A 24,823-nucleotide genomic window follows, 5' to 3' on the forward strand; every position below is an offset into this window, starting at 1 on the left:
CAATAATCATAATAATGGAGGGAAAAAAGTGAACCGAAACCAAAAAAACACGCCAAAGCCGCTCAAAAATCAAGGTGAGGCTCATTGATTTTTTCAATATTGTAGAAGAACAAATCATGGATTTTAACCGATGATAATGCACCATCTCGTCGAACCACGTTTGTGACAAAATCTAAGTCCAAAAACGCAATGAATACCATCGATCAACCACCGTAATCACCAGATTGGCTCCGTGTGATTTTTCCTTGTTCCTCAAACTGAAATTGCTGCTCCGTGAAACCAGTTTTCAGTCCATCGAAGAGATCGCTGAAGGAGCTGAAGGCCATCTCAAAAAGTGCTTAAGAAAAGTGCTTCGGGACACGAAAAATCGTTGGTATAAGTGTATTACATTTGGTGGAAATTACTTCGAGGGCGGCAAAATAAATATTGCTGAGTAATTAAATATTTGGTGTTTTATTCACAATTTCCGGGTACTCTTATGTACAAATGTATGTAGCAACTTGAAAAACATTCATTCTAATACATTTAGAAAACTTACACCGACAAAAAAAAATATTTTATAAAAGAAAATTATCTTTTTACAACAAAACAAAATATTCCATATGCATATGTATATAGTCCCTTGATAACAACTTTCAAACCTTTTCTATTGTCTACATTCTTGTGATGGAAATCATAAAAAATGCACACTCTATTGTTTGAGGTCAATGAATCCTTCCAAAATTTTAGCGCTCTGATCACTACAAACAGTAAAAATATTTAACGGCAAAAAATTAGTAGCAGAAGAAAACTGATACTGCTCACGTATGCGCTTACATATGTATTAATATACATATGTATGTATAGTCGTACATACCTACATACCAAATACTTAATGTCTGCTAAGTACCCAGTAGGAAATTAGATGAGATTCTCTTTTCAACACTTTGAAACTATTTGTAGTTTTAATTTTTTACGTCGGTTTAACTGATATTCCTGGGACTATCAGAATATAGTACAACTTCTTGTCAAGGATTCTATGTCTTTCAATGCATTATTCAACTCTAATTTTCTTATTCAAATTATTTTCTTTCTGCTGGCTATGTCGTCTCTCGTCTATGTCTCATCGTTGAAGACACTTTAGCTATGAAAGTTTTCGACACAGTACCCGCCAGGGTAAGCAGAGGAAGAGGAAAACCTTCACTCCGTTGGAGAGATCATGTGGAGAAGGACCTGACTGCACTTGGTATCTCGAATTTGCGTCAAATTGCGAAAAGAAGAAACGACTGGCACGCTGTTGTTAACCCGGCTATAACCGCTAGTAAAAAAAGTGAGCCCGCTTTGAAGATACTAGAATATAATAAATTGGGAGTTCCTGACCAAGAAGACTTTTAATAAGAACAAATCGATGAAAGCTGAATGAAGGCGATGATGGCGCTTGTTACCTAAGACGATGCTTTTAAAGATCGGATTACTCTAAGTGTTTCATCAATGAATTATTTTTCTCTACTACTTTATTTAGATGGAGCCATATGTAGAAGTTCACGAAAGTGAGAAAAGTTCTCTAAGCACCATTTACTTAGGATTGGTCTGAAAAGATTTTTCATATTCATATTCAGGTCATATGGCTGAAGCAGCTCACGTATTCAGGTCTTACACTAAGTATCCTCTGGGTAGCTAAAAAACATCCGTTTGAAGGCGAGCTAAAGTGAAAATTTGAATCATCCCTCCCTTTGGGAAAAAAGCTCCCCCAATGAAAAGAACAAAACAGCCTCGGATGAGAGGCTTCCCTTTTGCTGATGACCACTGCAAACGTATTAAGGACCTCCGTTGGAAAAACCAGGTGGAGAAGGATCTAGATACAGTTGGGCTCTCCAATTGGCGCCAAATAGCGATAAGCTGTTCGGCTGAAACCGCCTAAGTGGTGCTTACGTCAATAAAGAGGCAGAAAACTTCATCTATATCACTCGTTTTCAGCCCAAAACTAGACTATGGAATCATCTTCAGTTAATTGTCAATTTCCTAATAGGCAACTGCTTTCAAACGAAATACTTGCATACTGCCATATGATTATAAAATACATGTGACTATATCTTCTCACATAAGAAACAAAAAAGTAAAATCTCTGCTACAACAAACATCATTTGTCTGTTCGTTTGTCTGTTGCATGCGTCGCAACTGAATACTAAAATCGTTGGGGAAAAAGAAACTACAAGAAGGTAGTACGAGTACGAGACGCGGCATATTTAATTTAACGACTCCATGCCTTCCTTTTACCTTTTGATACTCCCGATCGCAACTACCAACTTTTTTCTAAAATTGTTTTTTTTTTTTTTGTATTTATTTTTATTATTGCTGTTATTTTCTTTCGCTGCATAATTTGCTTACACGTATGTGTGTAGGTATGTCTGTACGTTTGCTGCGTTGCGTGCCACTTTTGTTTCGAAGCGCTAGCAATTCGATATTTTTTTGTGTTGTTGTATTTTTTCTTCTTATTGCATTTTATTTGAATTCATACACACACATATACATGCATTTATAGATATATTTTGTATTTAGTGTCGCCTGATTTTCTAAAACCACTCTTTGGGTCGCCATGAAATTGGAAATGAGTCTCCTAAATTAGTTTTAAGATGCGTCGTGGATAAAATATAAGCAACACACACAAACAAACGTTTGGATTTAGTGGCTGGCTGACACACTTTGGAGAAGATGCATATAAATGCCTTTATAAATATACATATGTATGTACACACACATGCATACATATGTATGTAAGTTTGTAAAGTCAAAGGTGGTTTGGAGATGGCGCAGATAATCGATGTCTTCGACCAAAGATTTATATATCCATACATACATATGTACATATGAATATACCTATATTTGTGTATGTATGTGAGTACTCGCATGTATGCAGGTATGCATTTGACGTAACTATTTTGCATAATTTTCTTTACATTACATCGGGAATCATTGAAATTGATGAACTGTAAATTTGTTATGTAAATACAAACGGTTTTTACCAAAAGCAATACACTTACACTTACATTTCGTCAGATTTATTTGACAATAAAATACTTCGAAGGCGGATGGAAAAATAAGAGGTGCACGTGCGCAGTTACAAACCGTATTGGACTCTTGTGTTTTTTAAGTGATACTGACGAAAGGTTTCATTTTTTCGATGTAGATGTGTACACATATTTATATTTGGGAGAATCGAAGGATATTAGAGTTTTAAATTCAAATTAATTACTCAAAGGACTTAAATTGAGTTTAAGTTATTTTGAATATTCTATTTTATCAGTGCATCTGTAATTATCTTCCCTAACGCAGTTATCGAGAGATCTAATTCATGAGTCTAACATTGGCAACAAAGTACCACCTCGTTGGACTTGGGTTCGACATATTAAAGAACAAATTTTTGTCCCAAAACAGTCTCCTTAGCCAAACGATGGGAAACTTCCGAGTATCTCATAAAATAAGCTAGCTGACCGCTGTCGGATAGAAACTTATACGAGGTATGACAATTAAGTAATGAGACTGATTCCATAAAAACCGTATATTTGAAAATTATTCTACAACTCTGCCATCCCCTTCAAAGTAGTCCCCTTGGACAGCTATACAGCGATTCCAGCGCGTTTTTCATGCTTCGTAACATATCTGGAACACTTCGACTATGATGTCCGCGAGTACCCTCGTCACGGCCGCCTGGATGTCCGTAATCGACTCAAAATGGGTTCCTTTGACGACCGATTTTTTAGGAAACAAAAAAGGTCACAAGGTGACATGTCGGGCGAATAAGTTGGCTGTTGCAACACGGCGATCCCTTTAGAGGCCAAATACTGGGACACACTGAGGGCGGTGTGGAACGCGGCGGAGCGATGTTTGGGCGCACCCTGTTGACTCGTTTTCGCAATCTTTCGAGTACTTGGCAATAGTAGACTTGATTCACATTTTTCCCTGGTGGAACGAATTTTTTGTGGACTATTCGACGGCTATCAAAAAAGGCAATAATCATCATTTTCACCTTCGCCTTGCGTTTGGTTTCCGGGTCTAAGAGCACTATCACCATACGCTCTTACAATTTTAACGTACGTTTCCGTGTTGTTCTTGATTTCGTTTTTCCAATTTCGAGACGAGCACTACAAACACACGTCTACTCAACTTGACGCAGCAGGCGAACTAAACAAGCTAGAGCGATGGTACATATATCAATAGAGAGAGGAGAGATGCCGAAAAGAGAGAAAGGGAATTTTAAGGTCACAGGTTTACCACAAGCGCGGCAATAAAATCAGTCTCATTACTTAATTGTCAAACTCGTAGTTTTCATAAAAGGCAGGAAACGAAGGCAGACAGGCCAGCAAACATACAAAAATATCTAGGGTCTTAGTAGTGTTGGGAGATTTCCGTATGATACCAGTTTCCGAGAGGCGACTATTATTACGATACAATGTCAGCATCTATACAAGAAATAGGAGACGCGCTCAAACACATAAACAATTTCAAGTCGTCTGGGGAGGATAATATAACATCTAAGCATCTATAAGCATCTTCAAAAGAAAGTGGGACGAGTGGCTTATAAATTGGAACCATAAATCTGAATCAATTTATAAAAGGTTATGCACTTTTCAGCTTATTGACTAGATGGCTCGGCCTTGTAGCAAGAATGGACAACAAGAGAGCGCAGAAAAAACATAGAGAAGCAACAGCAGGAAAACCGCGATGGTGATGGATTATCGAACTCGAAAGAGATATGAAGGAGCTTGGCATGAAAAATAGGAAAGAAACCTCAACTGACCGAGATGTCTGAAGGTCACATCTGCAACCGAGCAAAGCTCACAAAGGACTATAGTTCTAAAATATGGGTTAAATGTTCGTATATCCAGCGAATTAAGAGCTTTGTTTTTTTGAAAAATATAATATTAGTAGAACAGTGCGAAAACTGTGCGAAAACTGTGTAAGATTGTAACATCGGGCAGCTCTCCTCTTCTATTTGTACCACGTATTACCAAGCGGTTCTTACAAGGTTTAAGGGGTCTAGATTTTATTAAATGTTCTTTATCTATAGCTTTATTGTACCCTGAGAAAGAACACGATGTTTGTTATACCTAAAAGAACGTCTAAGGTCCTATAAAACATATCATATCCCGTCTAATCTGAGATAAGCTTATGCATTTTTTCACATGTCTTTTTCTCCACAAAAAGCTGCTTATTTCTCGGAACCCCCGATATGGAACCACTTTAGGATATAAATAGTTGCAATACAAACAGAACGATCAAAAGAAAGTTTTTGTAAAGAAATTTTTCTATTTAACAAAATATCTTTCAACGTAACGACGGTACAACCTTCGAAAAGTGTTTCAGATCAGAGCACTATAGCATAAAGCTTGTATAGCAGCTATTAACTCATCTAAATAAAATTCTCACATGGACACTTTTATACTTTTATAAAATGTTGCTACAGAGTATAATAGTTTTGTTCACCTAACGGTTGTATGTATCATATAAAACTAATCGAGATAGATATATAACCCTATATATTAAAATGATCAGGATAACGAGACTAGTTTAAATCCGAGTTACTGTCGGTATGTCTGCCCGTCAGTGCAAGCTGTAACTTGAGTAAAAATTTAGATATTTTGATGAAACTTGGAAGGCGCGTTCATTGGCAAAACAAAGTACGAGTTCGTAGATGAGCGTAAGGACCGCTGCCACACCCACAAAATGCCAAAGTACTAGAACTAAGCATTAAATAAAAATATAAGACTCTAATTTGGCACAGAGGATCGCCGTGGTAGGAGGCATGTGTGGGGAAAAAAAATTTTGAAAAGTGGGCCAAGCCTCGCCCTCTAATAAGTTTAATGTACAGCAACCAAGTTCGCCTAACGCAAATATTGTAAGAACTCCTACCGACAGTGTAAAAATGTATAAAATCGGATGATAACCCCTTTCACTCCTCATATAACGGTACGAGTACTGTCTGTTAAAAACATCTGAAACGCCATAAATCACTAAATAAATACATCAGAGACATTAAATTTTACCCGCGAGATGGTCTGAAAGAGCTTTAAAGTAGCCGGGGTGAAAATTTAACGATGTGCGTGGCAGCTTCCACTTTTAGGTGAAATCACATATCTCGAGACCCTCTCGATTGATTTCAACCAAATCGTACGATATTCTTATGATACAGTATAAAAATGTACGAAATCGGACTACAGCCACGCATTTGAAACCTTCACTTTTCAGTATACAAATCAAGAATGAATTACTACTGCATTTGAGTTGTGCCACCGATGACTATTGTAGCCTGAATCGAACCAAAACTGCTCAATCCACTAATTGAAATTCAGAAAGAATCCTTTCCTGATAGTAGTATATCTGTGTGTCAACAATGGTTTGATTCAGGTTAATACATCCCTTAGCCCCCATTTCCCTAATATAAAGATTTTCGTACTTCTTTTTCTTGAGTTATTTTAATAAAATTGAGAAAGCGTGTTTTTCTTATAACGGTGTATATTAGTTTAGTGTGAACAGAAATGAATGAAAACCCGCTCTTGACCCCATATAACTAAGGAATATACCTGAAGATACTTCCCTAACGTTAATTTTTGCAAGTTGAAAGAGTATGAAATGTACGAACTTAGCTCTTCCCTACTTATTTTATTTGTGAAGACTTTTCGGGCTTCGATGCAATACGATGTTTACGTGTTTTCTTGTTAAATTGTAAATTTGTGATTTTAAATTTTCAATAAACCGATACGATCTCTTTGTATAAAAGAAAGAGATCTGGAGGTAAGACTGTCTCTTAATTTTTTTATTTGCACGGAATTATAGTTTACCTTTTGGTCAATAAAATAATAAAGTACAATTAGATATTAGGACATTATTTGGAAATACTAGTCCGCCTGCATGTCTTCTTTTATTATAGCACTTGCAGTAAAGGAATTACAGCTGCTTAGCATGACAGTTGCTTTCTAGTCAAATTCAAGCGGGTTTAGTGACCTTTCTAATTCGTCACCGTACCGAAATTTGTTTTCTGCTTATTTATACCCGCATACATACCAACATACAAGTATTCGGTGAATTTGTAAGAGTTTTACTTTTTTTCGAGTGAACATTAACTATAATTAAAATTTATGACTGACTAATAAATAGTGACCAAACACATATTCATATTAATTACCTATTATTGCATATAAATATATAATGTCTGTATGTATCTATGTAGGGTGTAAGTGGTAGCGGTCGCAGGTAACTCACAGTAAAGGTCCACTCCACTAGTTGAGCTAAGTTTTAGTATTTGTATGTATTTCGGTATTTATTACACTATGTGTGTCCCAGTTTTCTTCTTTCTCAGCATTTATTCTGCTTTTTCTTTTCTTTTCATTTCATTAATATTATAATTACAATGTTATGGAAATTAAGTTGATTGGCTTTTGGTGAGAAATGTGAATTATGGCTTATGAAAAATTATTACCTTTGTCTTCAACGATTAGTCCCGTATTATCCAAGCGACACGTGGTGTTGAGGAATAGAGAAAAAAGAAGGTAACAGGTGAATTCAAGGTGGCATCAAACAAAGAGTGGGCAGTAAATGGGATTTATGAAGAATAAAATCGGTAAGTTCATAAGAGATTTGAAATTGGAGCACAGGTATTAAAGAATATTTAATATCAAAGTAGGAAAGTAAATCAAATAAAATTTTGATTCCAAGACAAGTTTTTACTGATTAAAAGGATATATTTCATACAGTTTGAAAGCCTTTTTGCTCAGAGTAGAACGCAACGGGGCCATCGAGCACCTTTCTTGCCGATTCATCTTGTCGCTATTTTACGGGTTTTAATCGAACACTGCGTAATCCCTTAGAGTCGGTTACTCTTGCAACCAATTGCTACAGAGTATTATACAAGGTGCATTAAAAAGTAAATAGGACATTTTGAATCTAGCGCCCTCTGCTATCTTTATAGACTGGTGCGTTAGAATCTGTAATTTATCGATTGAGAAGTGATTTATGTGTTTTAAGTGTCAGTATGTTTGTGTTATAGGTGCAAAAATGAGCTTCGAACAAAGAGCCAACATTAAGTTTTGTTTTAAAATTGGTAAAACTTTTACCAAAACGTTTCCATTGATAAAACAAGTTTATAGCGATGATTGCCTATCCTGTAGCAGAGTGTACGAGTGATTTTAATGTTTTCAAAGTTTTCGTGAGGACATAAGTGACGATCAACATGTGGGCCAATCAAAATCCGTGATCACCGGAAATTCCATCGAAACTGTGCGTGAATTCATCAAAAATCAGCCGAAGTCATCATTGAAATTCATGGAAATAAATTGATTTTGCCGAAAAAATCATTTGTTCGGTGTTCGGTTGTTTACTTTGGAACACACCTTGTCCTTTTGTTGTGCGTATCACCTAAAGCTAAGCGATATAGATATAGAGTTATATATGTATATATAAATGATCAGGATGAGGAGAAAAGTTGAAGTCCGGTAGATTGTCTGTCTGTCCGTGCGTCCGTGCAAGCTGTAACTTGAGTAAAAATTAAGATATCTCGATGAAACTTGGTATGTGGATTCCTTAACACAAAAAATTACGAGTTTATAGATGGGCATAATCGGACCACTGCCATGCCCACAAAACGCCATTAACCGAAAACTTATAAAGGGTCATAACCAAGCATTCAATTAAGATATGAAACTTTAATTTTTTACTAAAGATCGTAGTAACAATGGGCATCTGTGGGTACAAAATTTTGAAAAAGTGGGCGTTGCCCCGCTCTCTAATATATTTAACGTACATATCTTCTAAGCCACTAAAGCTATAACCACCAAACTTGCTACGATCAAATGTTATAAGAACTTCTACGGACAGGGTGAAAATGGATGAAACTGGAATATAACCCCGCTCACTCCTCATATAACGGTTTTGTTCAAAACTACTCAAAGTGCGATAAATCAATTACTAATTACGCCAAAGACATTAAATTTTACCTACGAGATGGTATGAGAAGGCTTTAAAGGAGCCGGTGTGAAAATTAGACAATAGGTGCGGCACTGCCCTCTTTTTGGTGAAATAACACATCTCGGGATCCGCTCGACAGATTTCTACTAAATTTAGCACGTGACATTCTTTTCATATTCCTATGTATGCCATAGTGTTAAAATGGTGGAAATCTGACTGAAATCAAGAAGTAATAACGGTACAAAATTTTGCAAGTAATAACTCCCTGAAAGTATGTCAATTTATGGCTAAAAATTTTCCAAATCCAAACAAAACTGTTCAAAACCCTAGATACCGAATATATGGACCGCGGTATATATTGCTGACTTTTGGCCGAAAATATCGGTCAATGTGTAAGCTATATAACGGGTGATTTTTTTGAGGTTAGGATTTTCATGCATTAGTATTTGACAGATCACGTGGGATTTCAGACATGGTGTCAAAGAGAAAGATGCTCAGTATGCTTTGACATTTCATCATGAATAGACTTACTAACGAGCAACGCTTGCAAATCATTGAATTTTATTACCAAAATCAGTGTTCGGTTCGAAATGTGTTTCGCGCGCGTGTTTTGTTCAGCGATGAGGCTCATTTCTGGTTGAATGGCTACGTAAATAAGCAAAATTGCCGCATTTGGGGTGAAGAGCAACCAGAAGCCGTTCAAGAACTGCCCATGCATCCCGAAAAATGCACTGTTTTGGTGTGGTTTGTACGCTGGTGGAATCATTGGACCGTATTTTTTCAAAGATGCTGTTGGACGCAACGTTACGGTGAATGGCGATCGCTATCGTTCGATGCTAACAAACTTTTTGTTGCCAAAAATGGAAGAACTGAACTTGGTTGACATGTGGTTTCAACAAGATGGCGCTACATGCCACACAGCTCGCGATTCTATGGCCATTTTGAGGGAAAACTTCGGACAACAATTCATCTCAAGAAATGGACCCGTAAGTTGGCCACCAAGATCATGCGATTTAACGCCTTTAGACTATTTTTTGTGGGGCTACGTCAAGTCTAAAGTCTACAGAAATAAGCCAGCAACTATTCCAGCTTTGGAAGACAACATTTCCGAAGAAATTCGGGCTATTCCGGCCGAAATGCTCGAAAAAGTTGCCCAAAATTGGACTTTCCGAATGGACCACCTAAGGACGCAGCCGCGGTCAACATTGACATGAACTTAACTCAAAAAAGTAAAGGTCATGAACCAATCTAACGTTTCAAATAAAGAACCGATGAGATTTTGCAAATTTTATGCGTTTTTTTTTTTTAAAAAAAAGTTATCAAGCTCTTAAAAAATCACCCTATAATTGAAATTCAAAGAGAATCCTTTTTTACCTGTGTATCAAATATGGATGGAATTGTCTCAACACTTCTCAAAGCCCCCATATAACTAATATAAAGATTTTCGAACCTCCGGGTGACTTTATGCGGGATATATCGGCGATTATTTAAGCTATCTCAATAAAAATGGGAGAGCTTGTTTTACACATAACATTGTATCTCTGTGCCTAAAATGGATACACTTCAACGAAAACTTGATCTAGATCACATATAACTATTATATTATAGAATTTTCGAACATCCGGCAGACTTTGCTCCATATGATTGATAATTGTATATGAGTTACCATAATAAAACCCAAGGAACATTTTTTTAGTATGATGCATGAAAATATTTGGGTCGATACAACTCAAACTTTCATATACTAGTTTTAATGACTTTCGTTTCTCTAACAAATCTTATGCCGAGAGTAAATGTACTATATACATATATACATACATACATAAAATTGCTTACATTCGGATCCTCTATTTGACGTTTTACAGTTTAAGGATTTTTCCTTTTTTTTGCTAGTTGCAAGAGTATAAGATGTTCGGTTACACCCGAACTTAACTCTTTCCTACTTGTTCATAGTAATTCTAAATAAAATGACATCGTGATTGATCGGTTGGTTTTCGTTTTAGATAACTTTTTTGTCAAGTCCTCAGAAAGGCTAGCCTCTCCCTAGTTTTGGGGTTTTTAACGGGACATTACCCAAATGTCGTCAACGCAGTAAGGCTGGGAATCCTACCAGACGTCATCTCCAGAAAGTTTATAGAAGAAAATGAGGGGTAAACAACTCGATACTTCCTTCTCGACTGCCTCGCGTTGGAAGATCAAGACTTAAACAATTATAAGCGCATATCTTCAGATATCCCATCGAACTGGCACGAGTGGAAATGAAACGTCCAGTGTAAATTTGACCGACAGTCTAGCTTTCACTAAAAAGAACAAGCCTTCGGTGAACGAGGAAAATTTACTGAGTTCAATACCAGCCGCCTAAACAGATCTGTAATATATTTAATGTGCGTGGTGGATAATTGAAGATCTCTTTATCCATACCCTCAGGAAAGAAAAAAGTGTATTTCACTTCCTTTACGCGTGATTCTATGAACATAAAAGCACTACCCCCAACCAACAATTAAATGAGCCACTTAACAATTTTCATAGGCTTGTGTTTCCTCAGCTGGAAACACTTAATCAAATATAAAAACCAGAAATTTATTAAAAAATTCACATTTATATTTAAACAAGTGTTTTAATTAAGTGATAAAAGTAGAAATTGAGTTATCTTTCATAGGCGCAACATTTTTTCGACGCTTTGTTCCTCGAGAAATTAAATGAAAACGTAAAAAAATATATATACTTATTTATTTATTTTATTGAAGCGTGTTTAATTGTGTAAAATAACTGCTTTTGCTGAAAGTTCAATAAACTCGATTTATGTGTGTTTCTAAAAATAACCTTTTACAACAAAATACATTTGGAAAAACGCATTAATTTCAGAAAATGGCAGACCAAAATGCAAAATAAGGCAAAATAAAAATAAATGCTGCTAAGCAATAATTTTAGCGGAAAACAAAAAAATGTAATTACAAATATGAGTATTAAAAATAAATATAAAATATTCATTATTCAAACCTTCTTTTAATTTTTCAAAATTTAAAAAGCAAAAATTAAGATGTTTTATTTCCTTATACACTTGTAAGATCACTATAATAGTTTCTAACATTAAATGTAGGAAATATTGCTGATTTTTTATATATTTTTTTTTTTAATTTAGGTCTTTGCTCTCAATATGTTTTCTTTTATAGTCGACGTCTCCTGACAACAAAACAACAGTCCCGTGCGAATGCATAGTTTTCGAAACACAAGTAAATTGAAAAATAAGTAAAGAAAAAAATAACCATGAAGTCTGTATTTACATGAAGCAATAAAAAACAGTAGCGCGCACAAAGCATGCCAAACAATACGAGGAAGTGTTCAGAAAAGAATTAAGTTGCTGTATGTAAATATGCATACATATTTGTTTTTATATATACATACATATGTATATATGTATGTACGCAACAATTTCATGTTTTCAGGTGTTGTCAACATTCAAGTGCCATTAACACGGCCCACGTGTGTCAGCACCCGCGCGCATACATTGACAGCCCGAGTCCAACCGAATAATGAGTTGAGAAAAATCCTTTTCATTTCATTTTGCACTGCTCGCCTCGCGTACCTTAGCTGCGTGTCAGCTTTGTTTTTGTTTTTTATTTCTTATTTTATGAAAATAAAATGTACTTTCTGTTTGTAAAAATTGAATTTGTGGCGCTACATCTTCATAAAAATTCGGTCATAACATTTTTAAGTGCCGCACACTACAATATTTTGTTTTCTGATTTTTCTTTTTATTTTTTATAATTTTTTTTGTGACGAAAAGTGCTTTTTTATGGCACATTTTATGTGCACAACCTGAGTAGAGTTCCAAAATATATTTCTGATTTGTTTTTTAGTGTTAAAGAAAACTTTTTTGTGGAATGTTTATTATCATTAAAATGAATATTTTTTGGCATTTAGTTTTTTGAGATTATCTCTTTCAAAGGTTGGCCGCGGCTTGGTCTTTATGGTCCATCCGTTGATTCAAATTTTGGATGGCTCATTCGAGCATTTTGACTGGTAACAGGCAAATGACACGTGTGATATTTTGCTCCAAGGCTGAATAGACGCGGGATCGAACGCATAGACTTTTGACTTTACATATCCCCACAGTAAAGAGTCTAACAGTGTGGTATCACACGATCTTGGTAGCCAAACGTCCGTCCCAAAACGTAACTCACCGAACGGTTCTCTGAATAAAACGATTAATTGATCCGATGTGTGGAAAGTGACGACGTCTTATAGAAACCTAACATCGCCGAGCTCAGATCACGAGCTTCAATTTCAAACATCAAATAGTTGGTTATCACGGCGTGATAATGGTCGCCATGGCGATTATGTTCTCACCATTATCAGTTTTGAAGAAATATGAAAACATGATTCCACCGGCCCACTAACCACATGAAACCCGGTATTTTTCTGCATAAAATGACAACTATAGAATCTCTTCAGATTGCTCTTCGCCCTAAATGCGGCAATTTTGCTTTTTTTAGTACTCATTGAACCAGAAATGGGACCTATCGCTGAACAAAATTTGGCTGGAAAACGTTGGATCGGCTTGGAAAATTTCAAGAGCCCATAGAGCAAAACGATGTCGTTTGGGAAGGTCGAGCGGCTTCAGTTCTTGCACAAGTACGCTTTCAATTAAAGATCTCAACGTAAAATGTGCCAAGTCGTTCCATAGATCAGTCTGAGTTGCTACGAACGGCACTGGATCGACACTCCACGATCTTCGTCGTGTACACTCTCAGCAACGGTTGCTATATTTTCTTCACTGCGTGCTGATCTATTCGGTCGAATATTATCCAGTAATGAATACTGGGTCTCAAGATGGGTAATGGTGTTGCGAAAAGTACGCTTTGTAGACCGGTTATGTTGACCATAAGTTGAGCGAAGCGGGAATTTTCGTAATAAAGTTGAACGATTTATAAACGTTATTCAGGCGTAACTCTTTCCATGATAGAATGCCAAACAATACTGAATAAAAATAACATGACAGCTTGACAGGACTCACGCGTGATCTGTAAAAGAAAGCTATTGAAAAAGTCCCTCTACTTGAATAACCCATTATAACAGGAGACCAAAGTGTTTTCTGACAAATTTATGCAAAGTGGAGAACTTTCTCTTTGAAGAAATGCATTCATTTAGGAATATTTCGACTACAATTGTGCGATCAGAATGGAAAATTATTTCCATTTCACTAAGTAAATAGGAAGTACAGTTTTTTGAAAAGTATCAAATATTTACACACTTGAAAAATTTACGAGTGAATTGTTGATGTTTATAGAAAAAGAAAGAAATTAATATACGAAACAATTAATTTATAACACAAACAGTAAATCCAACTCTATCTGAATATCAAATATCGACATATTGTACATATGTACATATTTACGCTTTGCTTATGAAATTGCATTTCTTTGGTATATATTTTTTAAAAGTATTTAGAGCATAACGACATGACCGAATAGATGCATGCAACAAATGCAGCAAATCAGCAATGACAACAAATTAGCAGTAACAATTTTACACGCATTTAAATATGTACTATACATATATACATATGTACATATGTGTAACCATGTATGTATGTGTGCTGGTATTATTTTAGCTCAACGATTACAAAAACCGCAAAAAAGTTAAGAATAAAAAGAAAATAAATAAAAAACAAAGCATAAAATCTTAATTCGGCCAAAGATCGTAACCTAACCGTTACTTAATACGTGCATACATAAGTATTTATTAGAAAACAGGCAAATATAAAAATAAATGAAGTCAACAGTGTTGAAAAACGAAAGGCAAAACAAGGAAATTGCACAACAGCTACTGATAAGCAGAGCCATCAACGGCAACACAAATGCATATGACACACGTACCCATATACATATACATATGTGTGTGTTTGTATAAGTGTAATATGTATAATTTTGAGTTTCGCATGCACGAGATCAATATTCGAAATAGTAACGGAATAATCCAAAGTCAAATTGACGTCTTTTCGCCTGACTTCGAATACGACTGATGGAGAGTCAATCAAAGTGACAGACAAAACTAACTGCAAACTATAAATATGTTTGTACAAACATATAGTATATAAATTTAGTATTTTATAATGGGAAGAGGTTGTGCGGCAGGGGTATGTGTCAATATAGCATTTTATATACATATACTTATATATAATATTTGTAACAACTTTTGAAAATAGCTTAAGTCGAATTACGATGAATGCGACAATATCAATTATTCTGACGAATTTTTCCAACACTCTACATATTTTTTACTTAAAAATAAAACTTCAGACCGCAACTTTAAATTTTGTCACCATAGTAACAAATGTCTTGACCACACCTTTAGCAGAAATGAAAATCAGCACCTGATTTAAGGCGGCATATGCTACTCGTACTTTAACAAATATAAATAACATAACAGGTCCCCGACTGACACATAGATGGCGCCACAAGAATTAAAGTTTTTGCTAGCCCTAACCTTCAGAAGAGGTGTGTATAAAGTTGACATCTGTCGGGTCATTAGTTTGCGAATTATATAATTTTGAGTCAAGCTACTTTTGTTTTCGCATATTGACACAAATATTACTTTTAAAGGGGAAAAATTAAGTTGAAGCAAAAACTTCGCTTGATGATGAGTTTTCGGACACTGCACCAGAAAAATCAACCATCAAGGATAGGCCAGCTAACTGAAGACTTGGAGAAATAAGCACCGAAGACGCTGAACGCAGTGGACGCCCAAAGAAGGTTCTTACCGACGAAATTCAAAAACACAAAAAATATTCACAAAATAAATTCGGCACTCAAATGCGAGCTCGATTTTCAACAAAAACAACCACGGGTTATGACTCGGAACAGTGTTTGGAGATAATCAAGCGTAAAATTTTGCATCGACATCTGACAATGAATGAAACATGGCACCATCATTTCACACCGAAGTCCAATCGATAGTCATCCGAGTGGACTGCACACGATTAACCGCTTCAAAGACTTTTCCACGCAACAGTTTACCGGGAAGGTTGTGACGCCCATATTTTGGGATGCGCATGGCATAAATTGTATTGACTACCTCGAAAAAACGAATCAACAGCCGTAAAACGACCTTTTTGCAGAAAAAAGTGCAGTTTCACGAAGACAATGGACTGTGTCAGTGGGTACGATGGCAAAAATACATGGATTGTGCTTCGAATTTCTTCCACATCCACCGTATTCTCCAGATCTGTTTCCCAGCGACTATTTCCTGTTCTCAGATCTCAAAAGATTGTTCGCTGGAAATCTCGACGAATGAAGAGATGATCGCCGAAACTCAGGCCTATTTTGAAAAGACGAACCGTACTACAAAAATGGTATCGAGGTATATCACCCTTGAAGGAAACAATGTTGATTAAAAAAATGGTAGGCCGAGGACTTTTCAATTGACCCGTTATAACACAAGTTTGAATGTACATACATATGTATGTATCATGTAAATTCACCATTACTCATGTTTCATTTAGCTGATAGTCTTCATGTATGTAAGTCTATGGAATCCAAATGAATCGAATTGTTTGATTTTCGCAAAGCTTAAGAATGTCATAAGTGTCAGCAAGCAGAATTAGCGATTCTTTTTTCTTACATGCATAAATAAATTCTCGTATACACATTTACAAATGTATTTGTACATTGCTATTTAATACTAAGTAGAATTTAAATGTATCGTCATGTAAATGCATTTCGGAAATGATTGAAAATTGTAATTGGGTTATGCGTAACGGTTCATCAAAGTTCATTGCTGTTAAGCATAAAAACTGCTGACTATAAAGTGTTAAAGTGCAACAGGCTTGGTAATACAGTTGTGTAGAGGAAATACTACAAGTTGAATAAAACATTAGAAACTTTACTGAAGCTTGAAACGGTTCTATAAACAGTGGGGTTTCTTAATTAAGAAGCTTTCACATTCTTATGAGATTTCGTCTATGAAACTTGAACTTTTTATTTACATAATAAAACTGTAATAAACTAAAAGACGGCAGTAAGTTGTCACGATTAAATTTTGCTCATAAATTTAAAGAATTTTTTTAGGAGTAATTAACCATTATTCTTCTTTACTGCTGTTAAAGTCGAGTTAACAATAGTGGGTCAGTCGTTTTTTCTTTTGGCTATTTAGCGCCAATTCGAGATACCAATGGAGACAGGTCCTTCTCCACCTTATCTCTCCAATGTAGTGGAGGTCTTCCTCTGCTTCCCGGTACTGAATTAGAAATCTTCAAAGCTGGAGTGTTCTCTATCATCCGGACAACATGACCTAGCCAGCGCAGCAGCTGTCAATGTCAATGTCGTTGTATATCCCGCACAGCTCATCATGCCACCGTATACGGTACTCGCTGTTGCCAATGCGCAAAGAGAGAGGACCTTACTTTTCAATTGCCTACTTAGTCCGAAGTAGCACCTGTTGGCAAGAGTTATCCTTCAAAGTTATGAATGTCAACAGTGACGTGAGAGCCAAGTCGTGAGTGCGACGACTATTTGTTTGATGACAAGAGATATTTCGTCTTGCCCTCGTTCACTGCCAGACCAATTTGCGTTGCTTGCTTGTCCAGTCTGGAGAAAGCAGAACTAACGGCGCGGGTGTTGAGGCCGAAAAAATTTACCGATTCGAAAAACAAGCGAAGTATAAATTAAAAATTCACCTTTCTCACAGTAGTACGAGTATACCATATCTCAATTTTTACTTAAGTTATCACTTGCAAGGACAGACTGTCACTCGGAATTCAACTCGTCTAGTCAACCTGATCATTTGTATACATATATGTATATATGTATAACTCCATATCTGTCTCAATTAATTTTAAGTGATACAAACATCCGTTGGGTGAAAAAACTATTACATTCTGTAGCAACATGTTGCAAGAGTATAATAAAACTCCTCTTACGTCCAAATTTCATGTTTTTATTTTCAAAAGTTATATGTAGAAAAATAATTTGCTATAAAATTCAAAAACTCGCACATACGAGTATTATATACAAACATATTAGTATAGATAATCAAACAATTTGACTTTTGTGTTTTCAATAAATTTTAACTCAAAATTTTTTATTGCCCATATTTCAGCTGTCGTCAGTATAAAAGGGTCAACAAGTTTATCAATTAGTCGCCTATATGGCAAGTTAGATGACAAAATATTTTTCTTCATATGGACTGTAGTGTGTAGGAAAAAAATATTTTCAATTAGCAAAATTATTTTTTACAACACAAACAATATTATTTATTTAATATAATTAAGTCAAGAATGTATAACAGAGGAAATAAACAAATTAAGCCTAACCACAAAAAAAAATGGAAACGAATTGAAAACAGACGCAACTGTGTATAAGTTGTAGAAACGAGAAATGTACATATATAGAAAGTTTTGAATTATTTTCGAGGGAATATTTTTTCACTGTCATATTTATTTTAATTTTTTTAGTGTTCAATATTCACATTTGAAATTTTTTTGATAACTCTGCCTTTTTTTTCCAATTGTTAAATATTTATTTATAGTATTTATATTTTTATATACATATGCACGTATGTGCTTTTAAATAGACAATTTATGTATATGTATATTGCATAGCAATAAGCACTATAAAAATTGTTGACGCTTTTCGACTTTGTCCGATAAGCCAGCCAAGGGAGCTCATTAATGCTATCAGCAGAAACAATTTAAAAATTGGAAATATGTAGTCATATGTATAATTTCGAGTTGCCCAATGAAGGGCGACGAATGAGCAAAGAAGTCAAACGCATGAATATTTATGTAAATTGCGACGAACATGGAAATTACGAAAACAAGTGTGTAAGTATACACATTTGCCACAAAAGCAAAGATAAAAAACTAAAATTATTTTATTTCAATATTATTTTATTTTTTTATAATATTTGGTAATATTTTTTTTATATAAAAAATATTTTTTTTTTCATGCAAAAAATTTAAAAGTTTAATTTGAAGTAAATATTAACAACTTTTAATTTAAAAAAATTATATAACATTTTTAAAAATTTTTTTCTTTTTTGTTTGATTATTATTTATAATACTGGAAAGTTTAATATGAAATAAATATTAATAACCTTTTATTAAAAAACAATGTAAAATTTGTGAGTTTAAAATAACATTAAAAAAATAATAATAATTTTAATAAAATAAAAAAAATAATGAAATAAAATTAAAATTATTTATTTTTTTTTTAAATTTAATAAATAAAATAAAAAAAAAATAAATAAAAATACTAAAAAATGTAAATAAAAATATTAAACATTTTTTACTACGTTGAGATTTTAAATAAAAAAAAAAACAATAATTATAATAAAATAAAATTAAAATTTATTATTTTTTACCAAAAAAATTTTAAGAAAATTAAAAAAAAAATAAACAAAAATACTAAAAATGTAAGTCAAAATATTAAATTAAATTTTAAGTAAAAATAAAAATTGATTATTATTTATAATTTTATAATATATGTTAATGTTTTTTTGTTTACATAAATATTTAATTTTTTTCCATACAAGAAATGTAAAAGTTTAATGTAAAATAAATATTAATAAATCTTATTTAAAACATTGTAAAACTGCGTTGAGTTTTAGAATAAAATTTAAAGAAAAAAACTAATTTTAATAAAATAAAATTTTAATTAATTATTTTTTACTAAAAATGTTTAAATAAAATTATTACGAAAATAAATGAAAATTTTAATAAATGTAAATAATATTTTTATTTTTAAAATTTTTTAAAAGTTTTTATTTGATTATTATTTATAATATTTGTTAATATTTAAAATTGAAAAGTTTAATATGAAATAAATATTAATAACTTTAAATTAGAAAACATGATATTGAATATGTAAACTAAAATTTAGAAATTAAAACAAAATAAAACAAAATTAATGTGAGAGATGCAATAAACTTGAAAAATTTCTGTTTGGCAAGCATTAGCATACACATACGTAAGTATTTTAAAAAAGATGACAACAAAACTAAAATAAATTTTCTGAAATATTTTCATTATACATATATACATATGTATTTACTTGATTTTTGTTTGTGGTGTTTGCTTTTTTTTTGGTACACCCGCAGCGCTGTGAGAAAGTTATTGATATTCACACTGTCATATATACATACATACAGTTGCACATACATACAGAGATATACAGGTATGTCATGCGCAAGACATTAAAAACGCCGCAGGCGACCTGAACTGAAAATTTGGAAAACGATAAAATCAAAATAACTGAATTAAAATGCTGCACTGAAATGCCATTTAATGAAATCAGGAATTTTACGCACACATATGTACATATATGCATATGCATATATGTATATACCTGTACATAGCTTATTCATTTATATAGTCTACAAAGCGAGCAATATTTGCGTATGTACGCTTATTATAAATGCTTATTAAGCGCATTAACATAACCATAAAAAAATTTAAGTAAAGCTAATAAAATTTTAAATGGCATAAAAGGGAAATATAAAAAGTTTGTAATAAAAAATTATTTGTCAATTATAGTGTATTGGTTGATATACAAAATTGGAATAAATTTGTAACATTTAAATGAGCCTCGAATCAAGTGCAATAAAATAAGTAGCAAATTAGACAAATATATTCTTCTTCTTTATTGGCGTAGATACCGCTTACGCGGTTGTAGCCGAGTTTACAACAGTGCGCCAGTCGTCCTTCCTTTTCACTGGTCTCAGAGCTTAAGTGTGTCCATTGAGACGACATGACCTAGACTGCGCAGCCGCTGTACTCTATTATAATGAGTGATCTAAGTAGAGGTATTTTTTTCAATAGCCTTTTTTTGACAAATCATGCCTTAATCGTGTCAAGCTGTCATGTTATTCTTGTTCAGAATTGTTTGGCGTTTCATTTTGGAAGGACGTTTACAAATCGTTCAACTTTATTACAAAAGATCACGTTTCACAATGTGTTTCGCGAGCATCGCTCAACTTATGGTCAACATAAACGACTTACTGAGCGTACTATTGGCAACACCATCACCGATCTTGGGATCCAGCATTCATTATCGGATAACATTCGACCAAATAGACCACGCCTAACACGCAGTGAAGAAAATATAGCAGCCGCAGCTGAGAGAGTACACGAAGACCGTAGAGATTCGATTCGACGCAGTTCGCAGAAACTCGGACTGACTATGGGAACGACTTAGCGCATTTTAAGTCGAGATCTTAAGCTAAAAGCGTACAAAATACAGCTTGTGCAAAAACTGTAGCCCCTCGACCTTCCCAAGCAACATCGCTTCATTCCGTGGGCTCGTGAGAAGTTTCAAGAAGATCAGACGTTCTCGAGCCAAATTTTGTTCAGCGATTTCTGCCTCAATGGGTATGTAAACATGCAAAATTGCCGCACTTGAGACGAAGACCAACCTGAAGAGATTCAAGAGCTGTCATTTCATCGAGAAAAAACCAACGGTTTGATGTAGTTTGTGGGTCGGTGGAATCATCGGTGCCTATTTCTTCAAAAATGTTGTCGGTGAGAACGTCAACGTCCATGGCGATCGTTATCGGGCCATGATAACCGATTATTTGATGTTTGAAATTGAAGCTCGTGATCTCGGCGATATTTGGTTTCAACAAGATGGAGCAACTTCTCCATGTAAAGTCTAAAATCTATGCGGACAAGCCCGCTTCGATTCAGGCCTTGAAACAAAACATCGCGTGAGTCTTTTGGCAGTCAAAATGGTCGAACGAGTTATTAATGGATGGACCATCTGAGACATAGCCACGGCCAACACTTTAAAAAATAAATGTGAAAGAATGTTCTTTCTAATGATAATAAACATTCCTAATTAAATTTGAAGTTTCTGTGTGCTAAAAAAGTAGGGAGCTTCGAAATGGATCACCCTTTATGTTAAGCTAATGTCACAGACTCACTTAATTGTATTAATACATTTTGGTTCAAAATTGCGATACTTATATTGGAAGCAACTTCAAATGTATGTATGTTTTATAAACTCAACCCAAAGAGGCTGAATTTAATATATGCTACATATATATGTTTCTGGCCTAATAATGAAAGTAGGCATATTTATCAACGAAAATGGTTTTTTCTTTTTTTTTTTGTTGGATTTGACTCCTCTTGGAAGACCCACACGGTCGATTGCTGTTTTGTTTCGGGCTCATACGCATAGATCCATGATTCGTCACCTGTGACGATCTTATAAACGTCTTTTGAAGCACCGCGATCGTATTTTTTCAGCATTTCTTTACACCAATCCACACGAGCCTTTTTTTGAGCGATTGTCAAATTGTGCGGGATCCAACGAGAACAAACCTTTTTTTACGGCCAGGTGTTCATGCAATATCGAATGTATGCTGGTGGGAGAAATGCATAGGCATGCCTCTATCTGAAGGTATGTTACATGACGGTTTTGCATTATAAGTTCTCGTACGGCATCGATGTTTTCTGGCACAACGGCTGTTTTTGGACGACCTTCACGGAATTCGTCTTTGAGCGAGCGTCGGCCACGATTGAATTCGTTGTACCAGTTTTTCACAGTGCTATAGGATGGTGCTTCATAGCCATACAAAGATTTTAGTTCATCGATGCACTCTTGTCGTGATAATCCACGTCGAAAGTTGTGAAAAATGATCGCACGAAAATGTTCACGAGTTAATTCCATTTTTTGGCCGAGATGAATTTTTTAATTCCCTGTAAATAAAACAATTCACCATTAAATGACAAAACGTTCTGAGTGATGTTATGCTAAAAAATGTCAAACTTTCCAATTCAAATGCCAGAAATATATATAGCAGCCTATGTAATAAAAATTCCATGATATTCTTATGAAAAAAAATTAGTAAAAATAATTGAAAATAAAGTACATTAAAAACAGAGAGTTTGTGGAAACAAGTTTATAAACATCATAAATAAATATCTTTGTTTGAAGAAATATTAAAAAAAAAATGATTTCGCATAAAAATATATTTTTATAAAAAAAGCCAAATTCAAACTCTCCAAATAATTTTATTAAAAAATATTTTTTCTTAACGTTAGAAGTAGTCGTCAGAAGAGCAAAAAAACAATAAAACTCGAAAAAAGAAAGAAAATTATTAAAAATGTATTCTTATTAATATTAATGTAAACTAAAAATAATTCTTTTGCTTGTGGCATATTTTATATACAACTTAAAATATATTAATTTTGAGGGTAATGAATTTCTAATTTTTATTTTTAATTTTTTTACCTATTATTAAAGCTAATAACACAGTCATTTCAAAACAATTCTATTTTCTAATAATTTTTAATGTACAAAAATTTCCACATCTTTTACTCGGTAGAATGTTCCACTAGTCATTATTTTTGCCACAATTACTCAGAGGAATGACATGTCTCGAAATCCCAGTCTCAATAACACAGAATGAAAGCAGCATGCAAATATATAAAAAAAAATAAAATAAAATTTCCAAAAACAACTTAAACAATTTATCTTTTTCTGAAAAAAATTTAGTTTCCAACTCGCGCAGCGAAAAGCGAAAAGTTTTAGCGGAAAATAATCCTAGACATTTTTTAGTTTCGCAACATCCGTGTATATAATATACTTATAAAAGTTTAACGCAGCTGTTGACAATATATTTCCCTAATTTTTTTTTCAACTTTCATTCTTTATTTAGTTCATTTCATATAACATGTTGTTGGTGCTTTCCAAATTTCACAATGTATTTCTCCACACAAAGGTGCTTTGTCTTTCATTTTTTTTGTTTTTGTTATTTCTTTGTAGCGTTTTGAAGTGTATTGACTAAAATACCAACTGTCAAAATATTTCCCTTTCATTTGAATTTAAATACACTTCTGGGCTATTATAAACTACATAGAAGAGTGTACGGCTGCTAAGAGTTGAATGAATATTTGGTTAAAGTGTGCTCTTTTCTTAATATTAAATATTTGTGTAAAGAATTACATTTTTCTAAACAGAATTTTGGCCTCGAATGAGTTTTTATGAAAATTCAAAACCTATAAAACTTTACAAAATGGTTTTATAGCTTAAAATGTTTGCTTAACATACAAATTTATTGCAATTGTGATTTTACTGATGTTTACATTATTTACAATTTTAATGGAATTTTTTTTATACTTTTGTAAAAGTTTCTTATATTTTTTCCAAAATTTTCAATTTTTGTTGCATTCAAATAATTATAATAATAAAATATTATATGTAGTCTTTGTAAAGCCATGGAAAAGAAGAACTCCTGTGTTCGAACTTACAAATTAGTAAAACGCTTAGTACCCAATAGAAATTTGCACAGGCCAAAAGCTTTTCTCGCAGCGCATGTACCGATGGTGGCCCAAACCAAGTGACGCTGGCCAAGCTCCTGCGAACCCCAGCTATCTAGTAGCAGAATACAAGAGGGTACGGAAGCACCGACCCGCTGGCCGACATGGGTAATGGTCAAAATTTCTACGAAAAGATGCGGAGACTAACAGAAGATTTGAAGACCGGAGCATACTCTCGTAGAACCCTCAGGGTGACTGATACCCGTCCTGCTGAATGGCAGTAAAAGCATAACTCCAGGATATGGTAAACCCGATTCCTCAAAGTATAACGATTGAACAGACGTTCCATTGCCTGGGCATGAATATCGTCAGACGCAGGCTTGCTCTAGAATTGGAATTTTAATTGCCTTGAACCTTATCATTTTGGCTTCAGGCCTGCAAAATCAACAACTCAGCAGATATTCACCATGCGCCAAATCTTGGAAAACATGACCGAAACAGACAGAACGAAAACTAGCTGCCTTAAAGCCGGTATGTCTGAATTTGGTATCCCCAAGCAAAAACTAATACGGCTTTGTAAACTGACGTTGAACAATCCCAAAAGCTCTGTTAGAATCGGGATCC

Source organism: Bactrocera dorsalis, chromosome 3 (genome assembly GCF_023373825.1).
Source record: "Bactrocera dorsalis isolate Fly_Bdor chromosome 3, ASM2337382v1, whole genome shotgun sequence".
NCBI lineage: Eukaryota > Metazoa > Arthropoda > Insecta > Diptera > Tephritidae > Bactrocera > Bactrocera dorsalis.